Source organism: Piliocolobus tephrosceles, chromosome 15, assembly GCF_002776525.5.
Source record: "Piliocolobus tephrosceles isolate RC106 chromosome 15, ASM277652v3, whole genome shotgun sequence".
NCBI classification, from domain to species: Eukaryota; Metazoa; Chordata; class Mammalia; order Primates; family Cercopithecidae; genus Piliocolobus; species Piliocolobus tephrosceles.
The window spans coordinates 98,011,834-98,035,599 of record NC_045448.1 but is presented as its reverse complement, the minus strand read 5'-3'; the positions used below and the strand labels follow the sequence as shown (position 1 = coordinate 98,035,599).

General features: G+C 42.6%; 1 protein-coding gene across 1 annotated transcript in view; it reads right to left on the bottom strand.

The window, feature by feature from the left end:
- ST6GAL2 (ST6 beta-galactoside alpha-2,6-sialyltransferase 2) overlaps nucleotides 1-16,418 on the bottom strand; it is a 93,625-nt gene extending 77,207 nt beyond the window's left edge. The window contains exon 1 of the mRNA XM_023211501.1: nucleotides 16,287-16,418. The gene's annotated coding sequence lies outside the window, so the exon portion shown is untranslated. The remainder of the gene's footprint in view (nucleotides 1-16,286) is intronic.
- Nucleotides 16,419-23,766: the final 7,348 nt, after the last annotated feature.

Genomic DNA, 23,766 nt, shown 5'->3' with positions numbered 1-23,766 from the left:
CCTACACAGGGTCATGGTCATCAGTATCACTGTCTTCCACCTCCCATATCTTGTCCCGCTGGAAGGTCTTCAGAGGCAGTAACACGCATGGAGCTGCCATCACCTATGACAGCAACACCTTCTTCTGGAATCCTCCTGAAGGACCTGCCTGAGACCATTTTACAGGTAGCTTTTCTTTTTTATTAATTAGAAGGAGTACACTCTAAAAGAATGATAGTAGTATAGTAAATACACAAACCAGTAACACATTTATTATTGTTATTTTATTATCGTTTATAATCATTATCAAGTATCATACCCTGTACATAATTGTATGTGATAGACTCTTCTATGACTGGCATATAGTAGGTTTCTTTATACCAGCATCATCACTGACAAGTAATGCAGTAATGCACTGCAGTACAACCTTACTGCAGCTACAAGTCTCTAAGAGATTGGAATTTGGTAGCTCCATTATAATCTCCGGAGACCTCCGTGTTATATGTGGTCTGTCATTGACTGAATGTTGTATGTGGCACATGACCGTACACCCTCTGAAATAACAGCAATGCTGAAGTGCTTTAGGAACCAACTTAGGTTCCTAATAGAAGACAAGTTTTCTTCTTTGCCTGGTGCATGAGTCCAGGGCCAAACCTGAGTTGTGCTTATGTTGTGGAAATCGGGAACAGCCCCGGGCAGTGGTGGGGACTGCCAAGCTGACACAGTCAGAATGACAACCACTAACAGTCAACATCCATGAAGTCACTGAGGTCCATTTCAGTTGTTTACGAAGGTGATTTAAAATGATTTCCACGGATGTGAGGACGTCCACACTAGGCTCTTCTTTCTTCATGTGTATGACACGTCCCTCGTGTCTAACATAAATGGAGAAGTGACATCATTTATTCAAATGCCCCACACACATCCTTTTGTTATTTATTTATTTATTTATTTATTTATTTATTTTTGAGACAGAGTTTAGCTCTTGTCGCCCAGGATGGAGGGCAGTGCCATGATCTCGGTTCATTGCAACCTCTGCCTCCCAGATTCAAGAGATTCTCCTGCCTCAGCCTTCGGAGTAGCTGGGCTTACAGGCGCCCGCCACCACACCCAGCTAATTTTTTGTATTTTTAGGAGAGACGAGGTTCCTTTTGTGTTAAACTTCATATGCCTTCATTACATCCTGTGAAGTTCTATTTAACACTGAAGATCACTTAATGTTCCTAACTTCATTTGCTGGTAGTTTTTTTTTTTTTTTTTTTTGAGACAGAGTCTTGCTCTGTTGCCCAGGCTGGAGGGCAGTGGCCGGATCGCGGCTCACTGCAAGCTCCGCCTCCCGGGTTCCCGCCGTTCTCCTGCCTCAGCCTCCCCAGTAGCTGGGACTACAGGCACCCGCCACCTCGCCCGGCTAGTTTTTTGTATTTTTAGTAGAGACGGGGTTTCACCGTGTTAGTCAGGATGGTCTCGATCTTCTGACCTCATGCTCCACCCGTCTTGGCCTCCCAAAGTGCTAGGATTACAGGTTTGAGCCACCGCGCCCGGCCCTGCTAGTAGTTTTTTAAATTTCCATTCTAGTACAGATTCAGAGTAAGGAAAAGAGTCCTTTTAATTAACTGACATGTGCCAGGCATGCCCCTGATTTTAACCTCGCCTTTGGGAAGCTGCAAAATTTCAAAAAACAAAATTAAACAAAACACTCAATCACAAGGATGAGAGTCTGGGAAGAAATTCTGAAAATATACAAAGTTCCACATAAACTCTAATGACCCCAAACACTCACTAACCCTTCATCTGTCTCCATAGATGTCCCCAGCCCTGTGGCCATCTCCTGCAGGGAGTGATGGCAGAATGAGGTCGTGGCCATGCATCTGATACACACAGGCAGGGGACAGCGCAGCAGCTTCCCTGGGCTTTAAGCTAAAGGTGTGTGTTAGTTTCTCCATCTGCAATGGCGTTGGGCTGAACCCAAGATTAAGGCCCTGTGTTTATCATTCTTCATGGACAACTGATGTTGTATACTCCCCTGGTGTAGAAGTACCTTTTTCAAATTTTAATAGCTATTCATAGACGATTCTTGGGCGGGCAGCATAATAACAAAACACTGCTGGGCCCATTCGTTCTGGAACAGCCTTATTATCACACCAGGTGCTGAAAATGTATGTAGTTCTAATTGTAGGATTTGCACAACATTTACGAATCCAAGACAAAGTGCTTTTATAAATTCCAAAGGGACAGATGCAACCCAAGATATTTACTAATTATTTACTGATTACACATGTCCGTTAGTTCTGAATGCTTTGCTGAAGGAAGAAACAAAGATGCTGAACCCTATTTTTAATCATTTTCAAGAGAAATGTGAATTTCAGGTTTTCTCTGTGAGATTCACAAGCGGCACAAAAATTATGAGGTTGAATGGTTTAGCAGTGATTTCCTAACATTGCTAGTAAATGTGTTTCTCCCAAGTGATTAGTGGCAACTCTGAAGTATAGGACAGTGTATGTGCAGAATGGCCCATATGGGCCATGATCTCTTGTCTTTAGAGAATATACTGTTTATAAATGGATCACTAGAATTTGAGGAGCTCTATTCACGGCGATTCAACTTGAAGAAAGAGGGAAAAAATCCAACCTACTCTCTTTTGTTTTAGAAATCACATTTAGGGAGTGGAGAGCCATCCTTCCTATCTAACAGGACTCTTAGATCCATCCATTTGACATAGATTCACGAAGAACCTCCAGGGCTCAGTACCACACAACATGCTCGGTAGCTGGGACACAGAGTTCTGGAGGCTGCCTGCAGGGAACTTACAGTTTAGCAGGGATGGGAAGGGAACAAAGTCAATTATAACAGAGTAGCAAGTGTAGCAACAGAGGGATGACACTGTGGTGCAAGTAGGGACCACTAAATCATGTTAGGTGTGTGTGTGTCAGGGAAGGCTTGCTGGTAAGTTAATGGGAGCTGGTGGAAGTTAGGGGTTGGGAGGCGGTCAGAAGGAGAGGGAAAGAACCAAGTCCGTAACAATCAGGTCAAGGAGAGATCCTGAAGGTACTGTGGCTAATAGGGAAATAGGAAAGTGGAGACCATGAGCTTGGACCCAAGCCAGAAGCACATGATGTTCTAAAAACAGCAGACAATGTTCCATATGCAATGGAGGATGACTGGGGAATCTAAGGAGGAGAGAATGCACACAATCGAGCTTAAGGTTTGGAAGGGAGGACTCTTGGCAAAGCGATGGGTGTGCAGGAGGGGCAAGAGTAGATGGAGACATCTGTAAAACGAATTCTAATATAAAATGCTCCGTTAGCTATGAGCAGTGCATGGCTTCCACTCAATTTCTTCCTTAAAGAGTGCGATAAACACTGGATGCTGAAGCCCAAGAAACACTTCACCCTCTAAAACTGTAAATGTCACTGTTTCCATAAGGGCAGCAACTGTGGACAAGCATGTGAAGCATAATCACATAGTTTCAAGCCACTTAAATAGCACATGCCCAAGGGCACGTTATAGACAAGCCAGCATTTGCAGCAGCAGGTAGCAGAGGCAGCTTCCCCTTCAGGAAACAGACACCAAATCATCAGAACCTTAACGCTGTGTCAGCTTTGGCTGCCAAATATGCAGCTCCACACCAAATGGTACCATTTGCATCTGGCTGTGAATTTAAGCCAACTTCTTAGGCTTTAAGAAAATTCTGAATTTATACAATATAATATAAGTACATCTAACCTTCATTAGGCAGTCTGCCTGTTCTCCTTTTATACTTTTGAAATCACATTTATATTTCTTATTCTCTTCCATTCTACTCAATTTTAAGATAGCATTTTACTTTTTTTTCTTTTCTTTTCTTTTCTTTTTTAAATGGGGTCCCACTCTGTCGGTCATCCAGCCTGCAGCGCAGGATGCAATCTCAGCTCACTGCAACCTCCGCCTCCCAGGGTCAAGCCATTCCCTCAACCTTAGCCTCCAGGGTAGCTGGGACCACAGGCAAGCACCACCACTCTTGGCTAATTTTTTGTATTTTTGGTAGAGACCGGGTTTCGCCATGTTACCCAGGCTGATCTTGAACTCCTGAGCTCAGGCAATCCAATCACTTCGTCCTCCCAAAGTGCTGGGATTACAGGCGTGAGCCACCGCGCCCAGCCCATTCTACTTTTTCTTTATATTCCTTTGAACGTTAGTTTTTGGTATCATGGACACATCTCTCAAAACTGGCCAGCACACTCCAAGTACGGACCAGCAACTGATGGGGTATGGGACAGGCCTGGACTGGGTTTTTATATTTACATTTATTATTTCCAAATTGCAATGCAGAATTTCTCTATAAGAACAAAACTACCAGGAATCTATATGACTTTAATCTTCCATGTCCTGATGAAATTTTCCTGATGAGCTAGTTCTTTAAAACATCTCCGAAGAGAATCTAATTACATTATGTATAAAAGCTTCTAGAACTGTCCATATAATAAGCTTCCATATTATAATGGGAATAGATATATATCATCTAGAAACAACAGAGGTTCCTTGGACTAAAAGTCCTATATCAATGTCCACTTGCAATATTAAATGTTTCCAAATTCACAATTCAGAGGCTACAAGTTCAATGCCAAATAAAATTGAATTCAGTTAGTAAATTTCTTTTCTTGTAAATAGACGAGGTCTCGTTCTGTTCCCAGGCTGATGCACTGGAGCGATCATAGCTCACTGCAATCTCGAACTCCTCTAGGCTCAAGAGATCCTCCTGCCTCAACCTCCTGAGCAGCTGAGATTAAAAGCGCAAGTCACCATGCCTGCACACAAATTGCATTTTTAAAGTGTGTTTTTTCCATATAAATGTTATATGTCCAGCATTTTAAAAAATAAACTGGAATATATTAAAATACATCTTTAAGATTTAGAGTAAAATGTACTGGCTTGTACTATATTTTAAAATTTAATTTTGGTCTTCTGGTTATAGTCAACTGAAGGAAGATCTACAGCACTAAACAAATGGCAAAACTAAGCTCTTATGTTATAACAATCCTGGGGTTGTTAATAACAAAATGAACTTCAGACAGCTTGAAAGTTTCAATGATGAACCAATATTGAAGTTTTGTATTTTAATGGCACAATCAATACTTCATTCCTGGTTAAATTTTACTTTAACTTTAAAAACATAAATTGTTTAAAAGTTATTTTGTTTAAACATTAAGTATAAGCTGGTGAGCAGGTGACACAAAACTAATCTACTCTGATATAAATCAGAATAGTGAGTACCCATTGGGGGACAGTGACCAGAAGAGGGCACCAGGAGGCTTCTGGGGTGCTGGTAAGAATTGCTTCTTTTTTTTTTTTTTTTGAGGCGGAGTCTCGCTCTGTCGCCCGGACTGGAGTGCAGTGGCCGGATCTCAGCTCACTGCAAGCTCTGCCTCCCGGGTTTATGCCATTCTCCTGCCTCAGCCTCCGGAGTAGCTGGGACTACAGGCGCCCGCCACCTCGCCCGGCTAGTTTTTTTTTTTGTATTTTTAGTAGAGACGGGGTTTCACCATGTTAGCCAGGATGGTCTCGATCTCCTGACCTCGTGATCCGCCCGTCTCGGCCTCCCAAAGTGCTGGGATTACAGGCTTGAGCCACCGCGCCCGGCCCAAGAATTGCTTCTTGATGTGCTAGTTATATAGGTATATTTAGTTTATGACAGTTCATCAAACCATACACATGCTCTGTGCAAGTTGGCACTGGCAAAAGATTTAATAATTATTTTTTTCATGTAGCAATTTTCTGGTTAAGGTATACGGCTGAAGAAAACACGACAGGTAGAGTAACTGCAGAGTAAACCTGCACCTTGGAGGCAGTAGGCGCCATAGCTTCCTCCCTCCGCTTGTGGATAGAAGAGGCACATTGGTGAAAAAGACATGCTTAGAGAGGAAGAAAATGAGGAAGAGAAATGTTCAGGACTCCAAAGAGTCTATTTAGAGAGAAAAAAGGTGGTAGGTGGGGGAAAGTAAAGCTGACATGTTTCTTTGTACCCTTTTCTCCTCCCAAATCCCATTTGACATCATGCAGAAATGTTCATTTGACATTTCTGGTTTGAAGACTATGAGGGGAATGCATGCCATGGGCTAGTGGTTACTGACTACAATACCACCTTTAGAAAGTTTAGGAAATCCTCTTATGGCCTCTGTGATTTTCAAGCTGGGGATATAGCCAAGTTGACTTCTTGTAGGCCTTCGATCCCAGAAGGTGGTTGGGGAGTAATATTCCACCTTGATCTTTTGTACTTGAAGTTGATGAAATCTGACAGGTGAGATTACACGGAGCTGACAATGTCACATGAAAGTAAATCTGGATTAAAATATTACATATATATGCATACACACACGATAGAAGGCCTGCGAGCTCCACACCTTCGTTGTGTGCAATGACGTCACTCACGCAAGCGTCTGAACGCATCAGCACCCGTGAGCTTCTTTTGGTAAAATTTAGTGTCTACCTCCCATTCTACCATCACAAACAACGGGGCCTGTGACTTAGTCTCTATTTCTCCCCGACCTTAGAGACTGTCAGTACCAAATGAAGAAAATTTTATTTTGAAATACACAGTTGAACATGCCAAGAGGCTTAACCACATCTCTATAAAAATATTTGGTTGGCACCTACACAAGATAAACAAGAGTGCTCAAATATCTTCCTGCATTCATTAATCCTTATTTTCTACCCACCATATATATAAAACAAACAAACAAAAACAGGCATGAGCACCTTCCTATATCCTGTTCCCTACAACCTCTCCTCACACACAGACTTGAATGTTACTGAAGGAGAAACAAACCAATCAATGTGGGTATGCCTTTCGGTTCAGTGAGGAACAGCTCTAAGGAACAGCCTTGTGACCAAGGTCTTACTGTCTGAGTTCAGCAGGGACCTGAAGGGCTGCACCCTCGTGCCTGGCTGAAGGTTGTGTCCATCACCCTGAAAATTCAGTGGCTATTGCTTAAGTGTTGAATGCACACAGTAATTCCCAAACCAAATCTGTATGCCAGTCACAGTTAACCCTCTGCATCCGCAGGTTTCACATCCACAGATGCCACCCTCTACGACTCAAAAAAATTTGGAAAAATAAATAAATAAATAACAATATAACAATAAAATTAATACCAATAAAAATACAGTATAGGCTGGCATAGTGGCTCATGCCTGTAGTTCCAGCACTTTGGGGGTTGGGGTGGGAGGACTGCTACAGACCAGAAGTTCAAGACCAGCCTGAGCAACAGAGTGAGACCCTGTCTCTCCAAAAAATTTTAAAAAGTAACCAGGTGTGGTGGTGCACACCTGTAATCCCAGTTACTCAGGAAGCTGAGCGGGGAGGATTGTCTGAGCCCAAGAAGTTGAGGCTGAGGTGAGCCATGATCACACTACTGTTCTCCAGCCTCGAAAACAGAGTGAAATCCTGATTATAAAAGACAAAACCCAGGCTGAGTGTGGCGGCATGTGCCTGTAATCCCAGCATTTTGGGAGACCAAGGTAGGAGGATCGCTTGAATCCAGGAGTTCAAGACCAGCTTGGAGAGAACAGTAAGACCCCTGTTTCTCAAAGAAAAAAAAAAAAATCAGCATAACGGTTTAGATACAATTTACATTGTATTAGGTACTATAAGTAACCTAGAAACAACTGATTTAAAATATACAGGAGAATCTGCCCAGGTTATGCAAAGATAGTAGGCCATTTTATATCAGGGACTTGAGCATCCATGGATTAGAGTATCCACGGAGAATACTGGAACCAATCCCCTAAGGATACTGAGGGATGACTATATTTCTACATTATGAAATCACCTCTCATTTTCTTTTTTTTTTTTTATTGAGACGGAGTCTCCCTCTGTCGCCCAGGCTGGAGTGCAGAGGCCGGATCTCAGCTCACTGTAAGCTCCGCCTCCCGGGTTCCCGCCATTCTCCTGCCTCAGCCTCCGGAGTAGCTGGGACTACAGGCGCCCGCCACCTCGCCCGGCTAGATTTTTGTATTTTTTTAGTAGAGACGGGGTTTCACCGCGTTAGCCAGGATGGTCTCCATCTCCTGACCTCATGATTCGCCCGTCTCGGCCTCCAAAGTGCTGGGATTACAGGCTTGAGCCACCGCGCCCACACAGTGTGGTAAGAACAAAATTGACCTAACTTGGGCAGTTGAAAGACAGGGATCGACACGAAGTAAAATGGGTTTGTTTAGTTTTACCTGTAAAACATGCACATTAAGCCCTTGATTATACTCATGGGCTTCCAAATTATAATTGGGATAGATACATATCATCTAGAAACAACCGAGGTTCCTTAGGCCAGGAGTCCTTCCATTACCCCTTAAGAGGCACATTGTGTTATACAGTCTAAAGCTTTCCTTTCACCCACTTCTGGTTCTACAATTAATACTGTGTTTAACAGTCCTGAGACAATATTGAAAAAAATGCCAAACAAAAAAAATTACCCTTGCCTTTTCTGTGTATGTATCCAGTGGTGATATGTGGGGTATTACTAGGATATGATGATAATACAGCACGACGTGTTTTAATTCTGTGAGGCAAAGTGTAGAGTGAAGCAAGTAACAAATGTTTGGATTTAACTTATGGAAGCGATCACACTATTTTAAAGCCATATCTTTCAGACACTTTCTTACTACTATCAAGTCAACTTTGGAAACTCTCCCACCTCAAATAGTTAATGAAATAACCTATTAATGGCACCCCATGAATGTTATTCCAAAATATCAAGTATTGAGTCAGGCCAATTACTTAATTAGTTCAACTCTCCCAGCTACTAATTTTAAACACCAGGCAGAGGAATGTTTTTTAACTACACTGTCACTCAGAGGGGGTAAGTTGCCCTTTAAACAACAGAAATTATAGACCAATTATATGCATATCTATTATAGACCAATTATGTACATATCTAATGTATACAATAGAAATTATACATTGTAGATCAATTATATACATTATAGACCAATTATATACTATTATATAGACCAACTATATACCATTATATATAGAGACCAACTATATGCTATTATACATACAGACCAATTATACAGACCAGTTATATACTATATATAGTCTATATATAAAGTCTATATATAAACTATAATATACACTACATTATACATATAGACCTACATATATACATATAGACCAATTATATAGTATACATATAGAACAATTATATAGACCAATTATATACTATTATATATACATATAGACCAATCATATACTATTATATACACATATAGACCAACAATATACTATTATATATACATATAGACCAATCACATACTATTATATATACATATAGACCAATAATATACTATTATAGACCAATTAGACACATAGCTAATGTATATAATAGAAATTATAGACCAATTATATACATAGCTATACATATATTGGCATACTTTTAAAAGAAAACCATATTACACTTGTCTATTTCCCATTTATTCATAAATTATTTAAAGTTTACCTTAGAAATTAGAGCATATAGTTTTCTTTTAAAATAACTCTTAGGCTTATGGTCTTAATTATTTTGCCTATGTCTATAGGGATTAAAAGGCACTATAATTCAGGGCAATTCCAAATAGTCGCTTGTTCTCCAGAGAAAAGATTGAATCACCTATAGTATTTGGTGAACTTCTGGCTGACTTAAATATCTCAAGTGGTTCAGTCTCTGTCATCACAGAGAACAGCTAACCAATATGTAGGATTCCAGTCATCAGCCTGGGGCCAGGTTCCTGGAAGGACCTGCCTGAGAAGCCAATGTCAAAAGTTAGTCTCAACAGTCAAATGCATTCTGCATATCACCAAAGGGACCAAGGGAGTAGAGGTTCTTGCATGTTGAGCATGATGTCTGCTGTCGTCATAAAAAACATTTACACAAACATGCACACTCACATATATTTACATACATAAGTAAAAGTATGTTTCCCATATGTATCCTGTTTATAATAAACTAAGAGAAAGTTTAAACCTTAAACATTTTGGTTGGCTTCTCACAAGACACATATAATTTGAAACATAAAATTTTCTCAGAGATAAACCATATAGGAAAGAGAATGTTCTTCCTTCAGTTGGAAGGGCTAGGCTCTTGTCCTGATTTTGTTAGGCAACTGTCATGAATCTCAACAATTAATGCTCAAGTATCTTAATTCAAGTTCACACTCCTGATTGCTGATGTAACAACACATAATGCAGGAATTTATTCCTCTGGTACTTACTTGCAAGTGTGTGAGTGTGTCTGTGTGTGTATGTGTGCACACATGTTCTTTTTAAAGACAATCCTTTTTTTCATATGAAAATTTCTTTTATTTATTTCTTTATTTTCTGAGATAGGGTCTCACTCTGTCACCCAGGCTGGAGTGCAGTGGAGTGATTCTGGCTCACTGCAGCCTCAAACTCCAGGGCTCAGGTGATTCTCCCAACTCAGCCTCCTGAGTAGCTGGGACTACAGGTGCACGACCCCACACGCAGCTAGTTTTTTCTTAATTTTATGTAGATATGGGGGTCTTGCTATGTTGCCCAGGCTAGTGTTAAACTTCTGGGCTCAAGCAATCGCCTGCAGCAGCCTCCCAAAGTGCTGGGATTATAGGCACCGCACAGGGCCCAGAGATTTCCAATGGGGTATACTTGCCCTAATTTTAAAATATAATTTACACAGCAAGATCCCTTTTCTAACAATAAAAACAAATCCATTCATTTAATCCTACATGTACAGCTCCATTTTGTAACTGGGTTAGCTCTATCATTTAGAATACAAATCCTATATTAACTGTACTTTTTTCTACCCATTTGAGGTCAGTGGCACAATTATGGGTTTTTAACACATAGCAATATACTTACATTTCAGAAAAGTCATCATTACACTTTCAAAGAAGCTACTTTTACATTTTACTTCTGAATAATGAAAGCTATTGGATTATCTAAGAGACCTACCCTTTCCCATATTTAATTTAAAGCGAAGTCATTTTAGAAACCACAATTACCAACATGCAAGAACCACTACTTGAAAAAGTTGTATAATTTGAACATGGAAAACCAATTGTTTTAAATTTAATAAAGCATTTTTCTCCTGGGCTCAAACAGTAGAAGCAGCCCAGAGTAGAACTTAATGTGTGAATTATAAACTTCTGAAAACAAGGGCTTATAATCAAGACATTGTGGAATTTTTCTTTACAGTGTATTCTCTAATGCTTTAGCCAATGTATTTCTAAATGCACCAGGAGGCTACTTTTTGAGCTTGCTCTCCTTACCAACCCAGTAACTCAAAGCAGATGGATCATTTTCTTGAATCTTAGCCTAAATTTTTCCTTGGAAATTTCACTTGATATGACATGCTTCACATCAGCCCAAATCTCATTCGAATATTGACTGCCTGGATATTCCACATTTCATAGTCCATTTTTAGGTTGCAGCTTAAACCTTTTTCTGCTTCCAGGTTCTGATGAACACATGCTTTCTGTATACATGGGTTCCCTGACATCCTCTTCCATTGTATACAATTTTCCCCATCCAGCAGGCTCAGCCTGGTTTGAGGACATGAAACTTACAGTCATAGTTGGTCTCTGGCCCCACACAATGGCAGGAGTTGTCATTCTTGTTTTCCTCTGTTGAGTGGATCTCAGTCTAACAGCATGGGTTTCGGACACTGAGACACAGGTTCAAATCCCAGCTCTGCCAAGGCACTTGACCTTTCTGAGGTTCAGTCTTCTCGTCTGTAAAATGGGCATAATGATACCTCCCAGGATTGTGGCTAAAGTGCACTTTGATAATCTGTGCAAAGCAAATGGCAGGATGTGGTACCTCATAAGTGCAAATTAGTTACCACTGTTACTCTTTGAATTACTCTATCTCCTGGGGCTGCAGAGGAATTAGCTTTTAAGTATGCCAAAACTTACAAATATCAATTTTGTGGAATCTCACACCAGAAGACATGTTGGGAAGGATTTAATGTAAGCCTTCCGCTTCCAGCCCTGGAAACTGAGCTCTGATAAGGCTGGCTTTCTCCAGTGCTGGTCACTGCAGGAGCACCGGCCAATAGCTTTCCTTAGCTCTCTAAGAAAGTCCAGTGCAAAACTACAAACCTAGGCTTCACATGCTTCTAGCTTTGTAAAACCACCGCTTGCCTTCAATTTGGACTTCTTCCCTAGACAAGACCACAGAGGGCAGCAGAAGCCAGGAGGGCACAGAACCGTTCTGTCCAGAGAGAAGTCCCCCATAGTGGGCAGCATGCCTCTGATGTCATTTCCATGCACAGAACAATTCCCCCAACCAACCAGGAGGCACTGGGTACTGTGGGATAATCAGGAACCTGCAGGTGGCCAAGTGAAGATAATAGTCCCACAACTGCGGGGACCTTGCTTTTACCAGGGCTAGGACCAATGCTGGGGCTGGACCAGATCACCAACTCCTGCAAAGCCTTAGGACTGCCCAGGTCATATTTCATCCCCTTTAAATGTATTTCACCTGTGGACTAGGTAGATTCCAAGTATTCTGAATTGCAACTGTTTCCCTATCAATCCAATGGGAGGCGTGGGAGGTGGCTGGGACCAAGTAAGGGTAAACTTCAAATTTTGGAAGGGGCATAATAAATCCGTGTTTCTCTAACACTGATGTCTTTGCACTGTGTACTTAATAACATTTAGAAACAAATTTCTCAAAAGTTGGAAGGAGAGCTCTCGGGAAAATGGTAGCCATCTTAAACTGAAAATGTGGTAATCGACTAACGGTGGCTGGTCATCCACAGCCCATTCAGTCTATGGCACTGGCATCAACAACTGGTGTAAGAACATTGAAAATTTCTGTGCAAATACGCACCTGTGTTTCCCTTCTACTTTGCAAAATTAGTATATAATTATATGCAATTATTACTTTTATAGTCACTTGGGAATTTCATCCCTTTTTTTTTAAAGGGATGGGCTTTCAGGTTTCAATGCTTAGAAAATCAAACCTTAACATACACCTGCCATGAGGGTACTATCTGATTCCCTTAGATATTTATGCATGTTGAATTAGGTACTTAATTTAATTTAAGCAATTAAATTTTAAGATCTTATTACAGAAAATCCAGGAGAAGAAAAAAATCGATCAGGAATAACACAATATTCTTGAAGAACAAATGCATTAACAAAGACTGTCCTTATTATCATGCATAAGATATTTTTATTCAAAGTCTCACCAATGAGGTAGCAAATCTGCAAATTAATTAAGAGCTTCCCAGAGGACAAATATCTCCAAGGTTTTGGAAAGGAACCTATCACTTATTTACCTAAGCAGGAGGGGCAGAGCCTAGAAATGAGTTTGTCATTTCAGAAAAGATTTAAGCACTTGAGAAATGTTTGGATAAATTCTAAACCTGGAGGGTAAAATTTCAGTCAGTATCAGTATAAGCAATAGAACAGAGCCTCACACACTTAAGTCATCTCAGAAAGAGGAGAAGCTCGGGGTTGGGGGATGGAACCTCCAGAAACAAGCACGTACAGGAATTTTTTTCAGCAGTCCTTTCGCTATTTAACCAATCTTTGCTGGCTAGATTGGCCACAACACTCTAGACTCAACTTATGTCTTCACCCCACAGAGTAAACCTTTTCCCTCTTAATTATCCTCATCAGAAACTCAACACAGATAATTGCCCTCTTCTGCATAATAAATCATTCACATATTTTCAAATGTTAAGTTGTCTCAACCTTGAATCCTCTAGTCTAAATATCCTCAATTTTGTATCCTTGCTTCCTAGATCATGTGCACCACATAGCAAACTCAACAAATGTTGGTCTTTGCTCTGACCTCTTTCCAAGAGTATCCATCCAAAGCCTCTCTGAACCATGGAGCTCAGTACTCCATAGAAAGCGGTGACTCCTATCACAATCTCTACAAGAGATTTAACTCAAAACTCCAGAAGCTTTCACAGCATCAAGCAAAAAGGTAAGATGCTATAATTTATACCTATTGAAGTAACAATTGGACAGAGAATTCCAAAAAGTCTTAGTACCTTTTTAACTTTGCAGTAAAATTCAAGGCACTTCACCTATTATTTTAGGGTTTCATCAGTTTTGAGCACAATATCCATTTACCTTTGCCAACAGTTTCTTTTAATGCGTTAGTATAAAATTCCTCACGTGCTATAAAAATTTTGGTTGTCAGTTCCAGAAAAATAATGGGGGAAGGGGAATAGGTAAAAACTGGTTCAAGGCCACTCATCATTTCTCCTTTTAAAAGAAGTTTTAACACTAAATTTTCAGAGTTTTCAGAAGTTTAACCCTAAATTTGCAGCAACAGGATGATATATATATGTGTGTGTGTGTGTATATATATCATCTTATGTGTATGTACATACATATACATCATATATATAGATAGATAGATACATAGCACTTCCCTTTACTGGAATTCTTCCCTAGTCATAAATTATATTTCAAGTTGGCAAAAAATGTTGATCAGAATTTAAAAAAATTGAAGCATCAAAATAACCAGTATGGGGTTTTTCAAGTGTGCACAAAGTTCTCTAAATGCAAAATGTGCTGCCGGCCCACCAAAGATCCCCTCACCCAAGCAGGCAGTCCGCGGCGAGGAGGGCCAGCATATCCCTTTATGGTCAGAAGGGCAGTGGTGCAAAAGACAATGATTTCAACCAAATATGGTTTGCCTCTCGCCAAATTTTTCGCATGTCCAATAAGTTCACAAAAATCCAGCCAAGCATTACTTTCCCCCCAAAAGTGCTTCTCAGATTACAAAACAGCTTTGAAAGTTCAGCCTGACAAAACAAATATGGTACTAGGAGGAGAGACCTGGAAGGCAATCACAAAAAGTCTCATTTAAATTCCTGGAAAGCACAGCTTCTCCAAACACAGCTATTCAGCTCTTTGGAAGGCAGCGCTTGCGAGAGCCATGAGTTCCGTCCCCCAACACAGAACCGGCAAATCCGAATGAGATGGACGTCACACTCCCTACTCCAAAGAATGCATCAAACATCCACTCTGTACACCGCGGAAAGTAAACCCAAAAGCGGAGTTTGCCGCCTGCCAACTACATAAGAATTAACACTCGGGTATTTAGGATTCTAAAGATCCCTACTACCCCTCACATCATAGCTACAGAGAACCAGAAATCAACAGGACACACTTTAACCTTTAAGAAGTGCAGTTTTGTGCTGAAGAAAGACAAACAAAAATCTTCACTCCCTTCCAGAGCCAAAAATAAAAGATCACCGTTACTGAGCCACAGGGGCACAACTGTATCCGCCCTTCCCCAAAGTGCAAGCCGTCCTCCCGTTCGCTTCTCCAGAATTTCCTGCTTCTCCCCAAACCACCTTCAATATTCCCCAGACACGGGTCTGGCCCCTAAACGCGAAGTGTAACTCCGCGCAGAGCAGCGCGCAGGCTGCAGCGCCACCGAGGAAGGTGTCGCCCACCCTTAGCCAGTGCCCTCTCTTACCAGCCTTCTGCCTAAGCCGCGCCGCGAAGCGCACGACACCGTGGTGCTCGGCGCTCCCCTTGGCCGCGCGGCACTGGAGTCCGAGCCGTGCGTGTCACATTTTATTCCCCAGCAGCCGCTCGGGTGCGCGCGCCACGCGCTCCCACACTCACACTGACGCCCGCTAGAGCTGGGACCCCGGCCGGGGGCTCCCGACTCACGCCGCCGAACTTGGGGGCTGCAAAAGGCGAGTGTGCGGCTGGAGTCGTCCTCAAGTCCTCCTCCTACCACTCCGGGGTCTTCGAGCTGCCCCGCGCTCCAGTCCCGGGCGGCCTGCGGGATCACCTCTCTGGAGCCAGCGCTGCTCCACGCCGGCGGCAGCTGCAAGCGCAGGCGGCGGGGCACAGCGGGTGGCTCGGCCTCAAAGCCGGCGGGGGGCTGCGCTCAGCCCCGCGCCGCACGCCTCATTGTTTCGGGCAACGCGGCGGCGGCTCCCGCGGCTAGAGGAACCGCGGCCCGGAGCCCGGGGGAGAGGCGGCGGCTCCCGGCCCCCGCACGGAGGCTGCGCCGCGCCCCGCCCCCGAGCTCCGCTCGCCCTAGAGCCCCCTCCCTCTTCTCCATCCCTTTCATCCTCCCAGCTCCAGGCTCACCTAGCGGGCGGGAGCCGCGCACTGGGAAGTTGGGCTGCCCCCTCCCCGCGCCCCCGGCCCGGCAGCTCGGCCCGCCGGCGAGCGCAGGCGGGGCGCTCCCTGGCTGCGAGCGGATCCCTGCTTCTCGCGGAGAGTGATTGCAGACTTGGGCTGCGTGGGGCGGTGCGGGGCAGCACGGCTGCCTAAAAAGGCGTGTTTCTCCCCGGCCGCCGCCTCCATCCAGCCCTAGTTCTTCCGAGGGTTACCTGCACAGTACCCGCCTGGCACCGTGCCTGGACACCCCCGGGGCACTCGGGTCCCCGGCGGCGGCAGGGATGCAGGAATGCGCACAGGCTGTGGGCGGCGGGGAGGGAGTCCGGGCGCCTGCCCCGGCGGAAGTGAGTCTTTATGTACCCTCTCCAACACCTCCCTCCGCCAGCGCCGAAGGCCGGGCTACCTGCGCGCCTGGCAGCGCCTGGCAGCCGGCTGGGTGGGGCGCAGGGGAGCGCAGCATCCTCCCCAGCTCGCTCGCTCCCTTTGTTCCTCTCGCTCAGCCAGGCTCCGAGCTACTGCCTGGCCCTCGCTCCCGGAGCTTCTCTAAGGATCTGGGATGGACTTGGGAGCGGGCCACCTTCCATTTGGAAAGGGTCGCTCGCCAAGTCCGGTAACGGTGCTCCCTGGAGACCCCCACCTGCCCGCCCTTCCCCACTACCAGTCCCCAACCCCAAGAGGGACGGAAAGTTCTTGGGGTAGCGGCCTGCAGGACACATGGTGAAGCGGCCTCGGGAGCCAGTGGGCGGCTGCGGGCCGGGCGGCCGGAGCCTGCGGGCGGGGCCGCGGGGAGGTGCAGATCGGGTGTCCGTCTGGTGGCGTGCGGAATGTCCACTTGTCACTGCGGCCCTTGCGTTTTCTAGAGGCGGCGGCAGCTGGTCCTAGGACCCCGAACCGCGCCGCCCTTTGTTTGCTGGTAAATACTCTCCTCTGAACTTCAACGTGGCTCTCCGCGCGCTCCTGGCATTGGATGCCCCACCCCGCTGGTTCTCTCGCGGACCCAAAAACCTGTTCAGGTGTAGGGGAATGCCAGGCAGATGGGTAATTTGTTAAGGTTGGGCCCATCTCAGGGGGACTGGTTAGTCAGCCCTCACCCCACCCCACACCCTCAATCGCTACAAGGATGCACATTTTGGAGACAGAGATCTTCCTTTAAATGTATTATTTAAAAATCCACAATTACGTTAATTTAAGTAGTTTACGCTTTTTGGGGGGGTGGGGAAGCAATTAACTGGCTACCCAATTCGTTCAGCATTCATTAGTGCCTACCTTGAGCCTGGAACTCTGAGCTAGACAGTGGGCGCCCAAAACTCCCTCAAAGAGTTTACAGAAATGTAAAACAACACGGGAATTAAACTAAAATCGAGTGGGCATAATGCACTGTGTTCAAACAAAAGTGTGGGCTGAAAACGCTTACTCAGTATTTCCCCAATTGTATTAATTATATCTGACACATGGAATTCTGCGGAAATGCCTGAATGAACAATGTGTTACATAGATTTCTTAAAAAAGAAAAATTATATTTTATAAATGTGAAATACAGTGTGGTTAAAAGTGACAAAAACAAAACAAAACAAAAACAAACAAACAACCTGATAGAGACCCATGGCTGGTGGGGATAGAGAAAGGAAATACTGCAGAAAGTCTCACTCTCTTAGTAGCGAGGGGCACAGAGGGTTGCAAAGTCTGTGGGCTTCTGTTTCTCTTCTGTATAATGGGTATAATAGTACCTACCTTAAGCCTGAAGCAGTGGCTCACTCCTGTAATCCCAGTACTTTGGGAGGCCGAGGCAGACAGGATCACCTGCCTCTACTAAAAATACAAAAACGAACCGGGCTTGGTGGCACGAGCCTGTAGTCCCAGCTACTCGAGACTGAGGCAGAAGAATCGCTTGAACCCGGAGGCGGAGGTTGCAGTGAGCAGAGCTGGCGCCACTGCACTCCAGTCTGGGCGACAGAGACTCCGTCTCAAAAAAAAAAAAAAAAAATAGTACCTACCGTCAAGGTTTGTTGAAGAGGTAGAAATCATGTGTTAAAAGCATCTCCCCCAGTGCCTGACATGTTATACCTAATAAATTGTAGTAATTAATAAATGACAGTGGCCATTATTAAAAGTTTATCTTGAAACAGAAAAAAATTATACACTTACTATCCTTTCTGCATAAATGTTGCCAAAGTTGATGTCTTAAAGAAATTTTAATGAGTTAAATAAAAGTGTCCCAATAACAGTCAACTTTATAGAAGTAGAAAAACTACCATCTTAAGGAGAATATGCAAACTACTGTTATAAAATTTTAAGTGGATTGAGTTCATTACTTATGATCGAGGCAGTAAATACACAGTCACTAAACTGACTTAAATCTATTGCTTCCCAACGAAACCACAATGCCAGTTTATATACAGAAAGCTATATGCTGATGATTGCTTCTGTCAAAGTGTAATGGTAAATAAAATATTTTGGCACCCTTTAATTGCTCAGAGACACCAGGAGCAGATTATTTAATTATTTTATTGGTCTATAGATTCATGAGGAATTCCTGAGCTCCTCTGGCACTATAATATTATTTTCCTTAAAAAAATCATCAGAAACAACAAACCACAACAAACTTACTCCTACAGATAGGCAGCATTCAGAAATCCACTTGCTGTTATCCATTTGCTCATAATAACATGAATTTCCTTTCTTTTTTTTAATTCAGGGTTTCTCAGTTCTCCTTTTCTCACCCCGTGTTAACTAACCAGCTAAGCTTTCACAGGGACAATTCCTTCCCGTATGAGGAATTTGAAGCACATCATGAACAATCAATCAAATCAGGAAGCTCAGTTACTCAGCTGAGAAGCACTCAGGTGGGCCAGGGATGAAGAGTAAATATTTTCTAACTCCACCATTGGTGAATCCAGACTATTTTGTTTCACTTAACTATTGTTCATATCAATATATTTTTCTCCCATTCATTATGCTACTCAAATTTTGCAATAAACCTATATAGATTATTTTACAGATGAGAAAACTCACCGATAGAAACTTTTAGGATCGTTTTCTCTAAACACGATGTCTTCGTTTTCTGATTTACCTGAGATTTTCCATCTGTAGCATTGCAGAAACACATTGATTTCTTCCCTTGCTTAGGAAATTAGTACCCCAGAAAGGAAAATCTTCTATATCTGGGCTCCTCCTATTTAATCAGTGAAACAAATTTTCATGTGGCCGATCAGTATAAAAAAAAAAAGAATTTCAGATTCTTGATTTTTGGAACCCATTATCCACTGCTAAGATTAGGTAGAAACATTTGTTTCCTAGCCAACCAATAGATTTTTTTTTTTTTAAATAGTTCCCTTTGTCTTTGGAAATATTCGTAAGGATATAGACCACCATTAGAAAAGAACGCTTCAGGTATTTGGATATGTGTAGGGGTCAAAATCCTCGGCCAGCAGGAGCTTCTTCTACCTTTCTGTCAACATTTTCAGGTGGAGAGAAAAACAGTATTTTTTAGCATCAGATATAGGAATGATGCCATTTTCAGTATCAGCAGTAGGAAAGATAACACGACAATGCAATTGGTTGCCCTTAGGCTTGCTGACACCTGCGCTAGTCTGTGGGCTCCCGTCCAGGAAATAGAGGCTGGTCTCAGAGGTGGGGTCCTAGGACCACAACCTGTCCTCAGCTGGCAATGAGCTCTACCAGACAGAGCAATAGAAAAACATGTTGGTATGTGACAGAAACTATCCTTTCCCAAACTTCTCCTTGCAACCCACTATCCAAAATTAAAAAGACAGGAACTGAAAGCTGGGATCTCTGGGTTTTAGTTCTGACTTTGTCCCTTCAGTGATGTTATTTGAACTTTCTGAGTTCAAAGAACCTCATCAGCAATAGAGACAAAGGTCGTCAGAGAGCTGCACACAAGAATCTGAGTTCATATCCAAGCTTACAGGCATTCACCAAACCACAACACTTCACAGTTTATGTGAAGACTTTTCTATCCATATCTCATTGGATTTCTCCAAACTCTAAATGATGAAGTTCAGGGGTGAGGGAATTAAGGATAATAGTTTATAGGCCAGATAGAGGTAGCCTTGCCACTTCTTAATTCTATGATAATAATAATTACATCTAATCATTAATATTTTAAGGTCTATGTTCTAAATCCTTTGTAAGCATTAACTCATTTAATCCTCGTAACAGGTTTAATTTTAATTTCTTTCACATTTAACTTTTTATTTTGAAACACTTTCTGACTTACAGAAAATCTAAATAATACCAGTTGTCCATATTTCCCAAATATCACCACTTTCCTGTGTTTGCTTTATCATTCCTCGACTGTTTATGTTTCCTCCTGAACTGTCAGAAAGCAAGTGACATACAACATACCCCTTTAAAAACCCTAAATACTTCATTTTGTGTTTCCTAAGAGCAGAAACATTGTCTTATGTAGCCAGAGTACAGTTATCATAATTAGGGAAATAGCATAATTAAGGAAATAGATAATAATATTATCTAATCTCAGTTTATTAGAATTTCACCAATTATACAACTAATGTCCTTTAAGCAAAAAACAAACCAGAAACCCCACATTCCATTCAGGATCCAATCCAGAATCATGTGTGCTAGTTAGCTGTCATGTTTCTTTAGCCTATTTAATCTGAAACAATTCCTCTGTGTACTGGTTACATGACATTAACATTTTTGCAGAATTCAAACTATTTGTTTTGTTAAATGTTCCTTAGTTTGGGCTCACCTGTTGTTTCCCGCATGATCAGAGTTAGATTAAATTTAGGTTATGCTTTTTATCCTGTACCTTTTTCTTTGTCACCAGGAAGGCCACTGAGTGTTACATTCGTCTCAGTGCATACTTTGCAAAAGGCTATGTTTGTTTGTTCCAATCCTGATTAGATTAACTGGTTACTTGGTTAAGGTGGTACCTACCAGTTTGCCCCACTGTGAAGTTACTAGTTCATTCCTTTCAAATTAAAAGGTAAGGTATGTGGACATACTTGGAGGCTGTCTCAAAGAGAAACAGAAAGAAACAGTCACTGCTAGTTTTAGCCATCATTTATGGTTCCACCAGCAACGCTGGCGATTTTCTACTTCCATTGCTCCTTTGCACTTTGTGGTTGGTGTTTTGCTATAAAGAAGAGGTTTTTGTTGTTGTTGTTGTTTTTGTTTTGTTTTGTTTTGTTTTGTTTGAGACAGAGTTTTGCTCTGTCACCCAGGCTGGAGTGCAGTGGTGCGATCTTGGCTCACTGCAACCTCCCACCTCCTGGGTTCAAGCGATTCTCCTGCCTCAGCCTCCCAAGTAGCTGGGATCATAGGCATACATGCACCATCATGCCCAGCTAATTTTTGTATTTTTAGTAGAGATGGGGTTTCACCATGTTGGCCAGGCTATTCTCGAACTCCTGACCTCAAGTAATCCACCTGCTTCAGCCTCCCAAAGTGCTAGGATTACAGGCGTGAGCCACTGTGTCCCCGCCATGTGCGGGTGCTTTTGGTCACCCTTTAAAGATGAGTTCAGTTCTAGAATTTGTGGATATAGATGTTAATAATGGAACAGGTGCCTGCTCTTACTATCTTGTATATTTTCCAGGAAAGAGAGTAAGCCAAACATACGCCCCTAACCAATCACACAGGAGACCCTATTTCTACTTAGTCACTTCCAGCTCCTCCACACCAACAACCTCCAGTCAGGGCATGCCTGGAGCCTTCCCTCCCCTCTTTCCACCAAGAAGGTTTCCCACTCATCTGCCTGCCTTTGAGTCTCTGCCAACACAAGTGATGGTGGCCAACTCCCTTGCTATGGCAAGCTCTGAACAAACACCCTTCGTTTGTTCTTATTTCAGTGGTTTTTGTTTATTTCCACACAGGGAGAAGGGAGACAAATCAGAAAGTTACCAGAAGGACACCTAGCTCCACTCCAAGACCTTGAGAGGCTTTGACGATGGACTAAAGAGTAGTCGAGAATTTTCCATTTTAAAAATAGTGCTAAGAGAACAAACAACCCATATGTGATGTTTCTTTGAGTACCTTTTCAAAGACCTCTCCCTAACAAGCTAGCAATATAATTAATTAAAACCCACCTCAACTGCTGGGTAATTTTCCCTTGATTAGCCCTGCAATTTGTTATACATCTCTCACAAAACCCTCATCACTCTAAGGTGAAGCAGCCTGTACTGACGCACAATTACAGCAGAGTTGAAAACACCATTCCATTTCAGAAGTCGAAATCCTACAGCAATTTAAATTTTTTTCAGTCAATGATAGAACTGGTATAAAATAGCTTTAGTTATAGAAACTAATGGATAATAATGACGCTAATTTAAGAGACATCAGAAGCATGAATACAAAGTAGAAACTTTGGGCTAATTTAAAAAAAAAAAAAAACCTTACACAGTTTTTTAAAAGTAGTACTAGATTGTTTCATATTTCTCTTGTTTAGCTCAAGTTATTCCCCCCAACATATTTCTAGGTCTCCAACACAGCTTAAAATCAATACATGCTTCCCAAGAGTATTCTTACATGATTGCAATTGATCGTAAGTCATATATTAAATAGCACAATTTAGATATCCATAAATGTCTTTGTTGTTGTTGTTGTTGTTGTTGTTGTTTTGAGACAGAGTCTCGCTCTGTCACCCAGGCTGGAGTGCAGTGGTGTGATCTCGGCTCACTGCAAGCTCCACCTCCTGGGTTCACACCATTCTCCCGCTTCAGCCTCCCGAGTAGCTGGGACTACAGGCGCCCACCACCACGCCCAGCTAATTTTGTCTTTGTATTTTTAGTAGAGATGGAGTTTCAGCGTGTTAGCCAGGATAGTCTCGATCTCCTGACATTGTGATCCACCTGCCTCGGCCTCCCAAAGTGTTGGGATTACAGGCATGAGCCACTGCGCCAGGACTAGATAGCCATAAATTTCTTCATTCAAAAGATAAACAAAAGTGAAAAAAAAACCCAAAGTAACTGCATTACATTACATGCAAGAAATAATTTTTAAATTTTTGAGTGACTTGACTAGGGAAACTAATTATCTTGTGACATGTAGAAATGTTAGAGAGACGGAATCAATTTCTTCTACCCTTTTAGTTCAGCTTAACTTACGGTGGCAGTATTGATGAGACATAATGAATAATTTGTTCTGAAAAGGTTAGCACTTTTTAAAATGTGCCCTTTTGTTTTATAGTTTACATGCTGATAATGTTTTGAAGGTTGTCCCCTCTGAATCTCATGTTGAAATTTAATCCTTCATGGTAGAGGTGGGGCCTAGTAGGAGGGTTTTGGGACATGGGGACAGATCCCTCTTGTTGGGTGCTGTCCTCTGATAGTGAGTGAATTCTCAAGAGATCTGGTTGTTTAGACGTGTGCAGCATCTTCCCCAACTCTCTCTCTTGCTCCTGGTCTGGCCATGTGATGTACCCACCCTGCTTAACCTTCTGTCATGAGTAAAAGCTCCCTGAAGCTTCCCCTGAAGCTGAGCAGATGCTGACGCCAGGCTTCTACAGCCTGCAGAATCGCGAGCCAGTAAACCTCTTTTGTTTATAAATTGCCCAGCCTCAGGCATTTATTTACAGCAATGCAAGGATGGTCTGACACACATGGGTGGTGGAGGATGCTCCAGATGCTCCTATCTATGAGTCACTGAGAGATGATAAGAGGAAAAATGCATATACCTTCATGATTTTATTACTGTTGGGAATGGTAATGT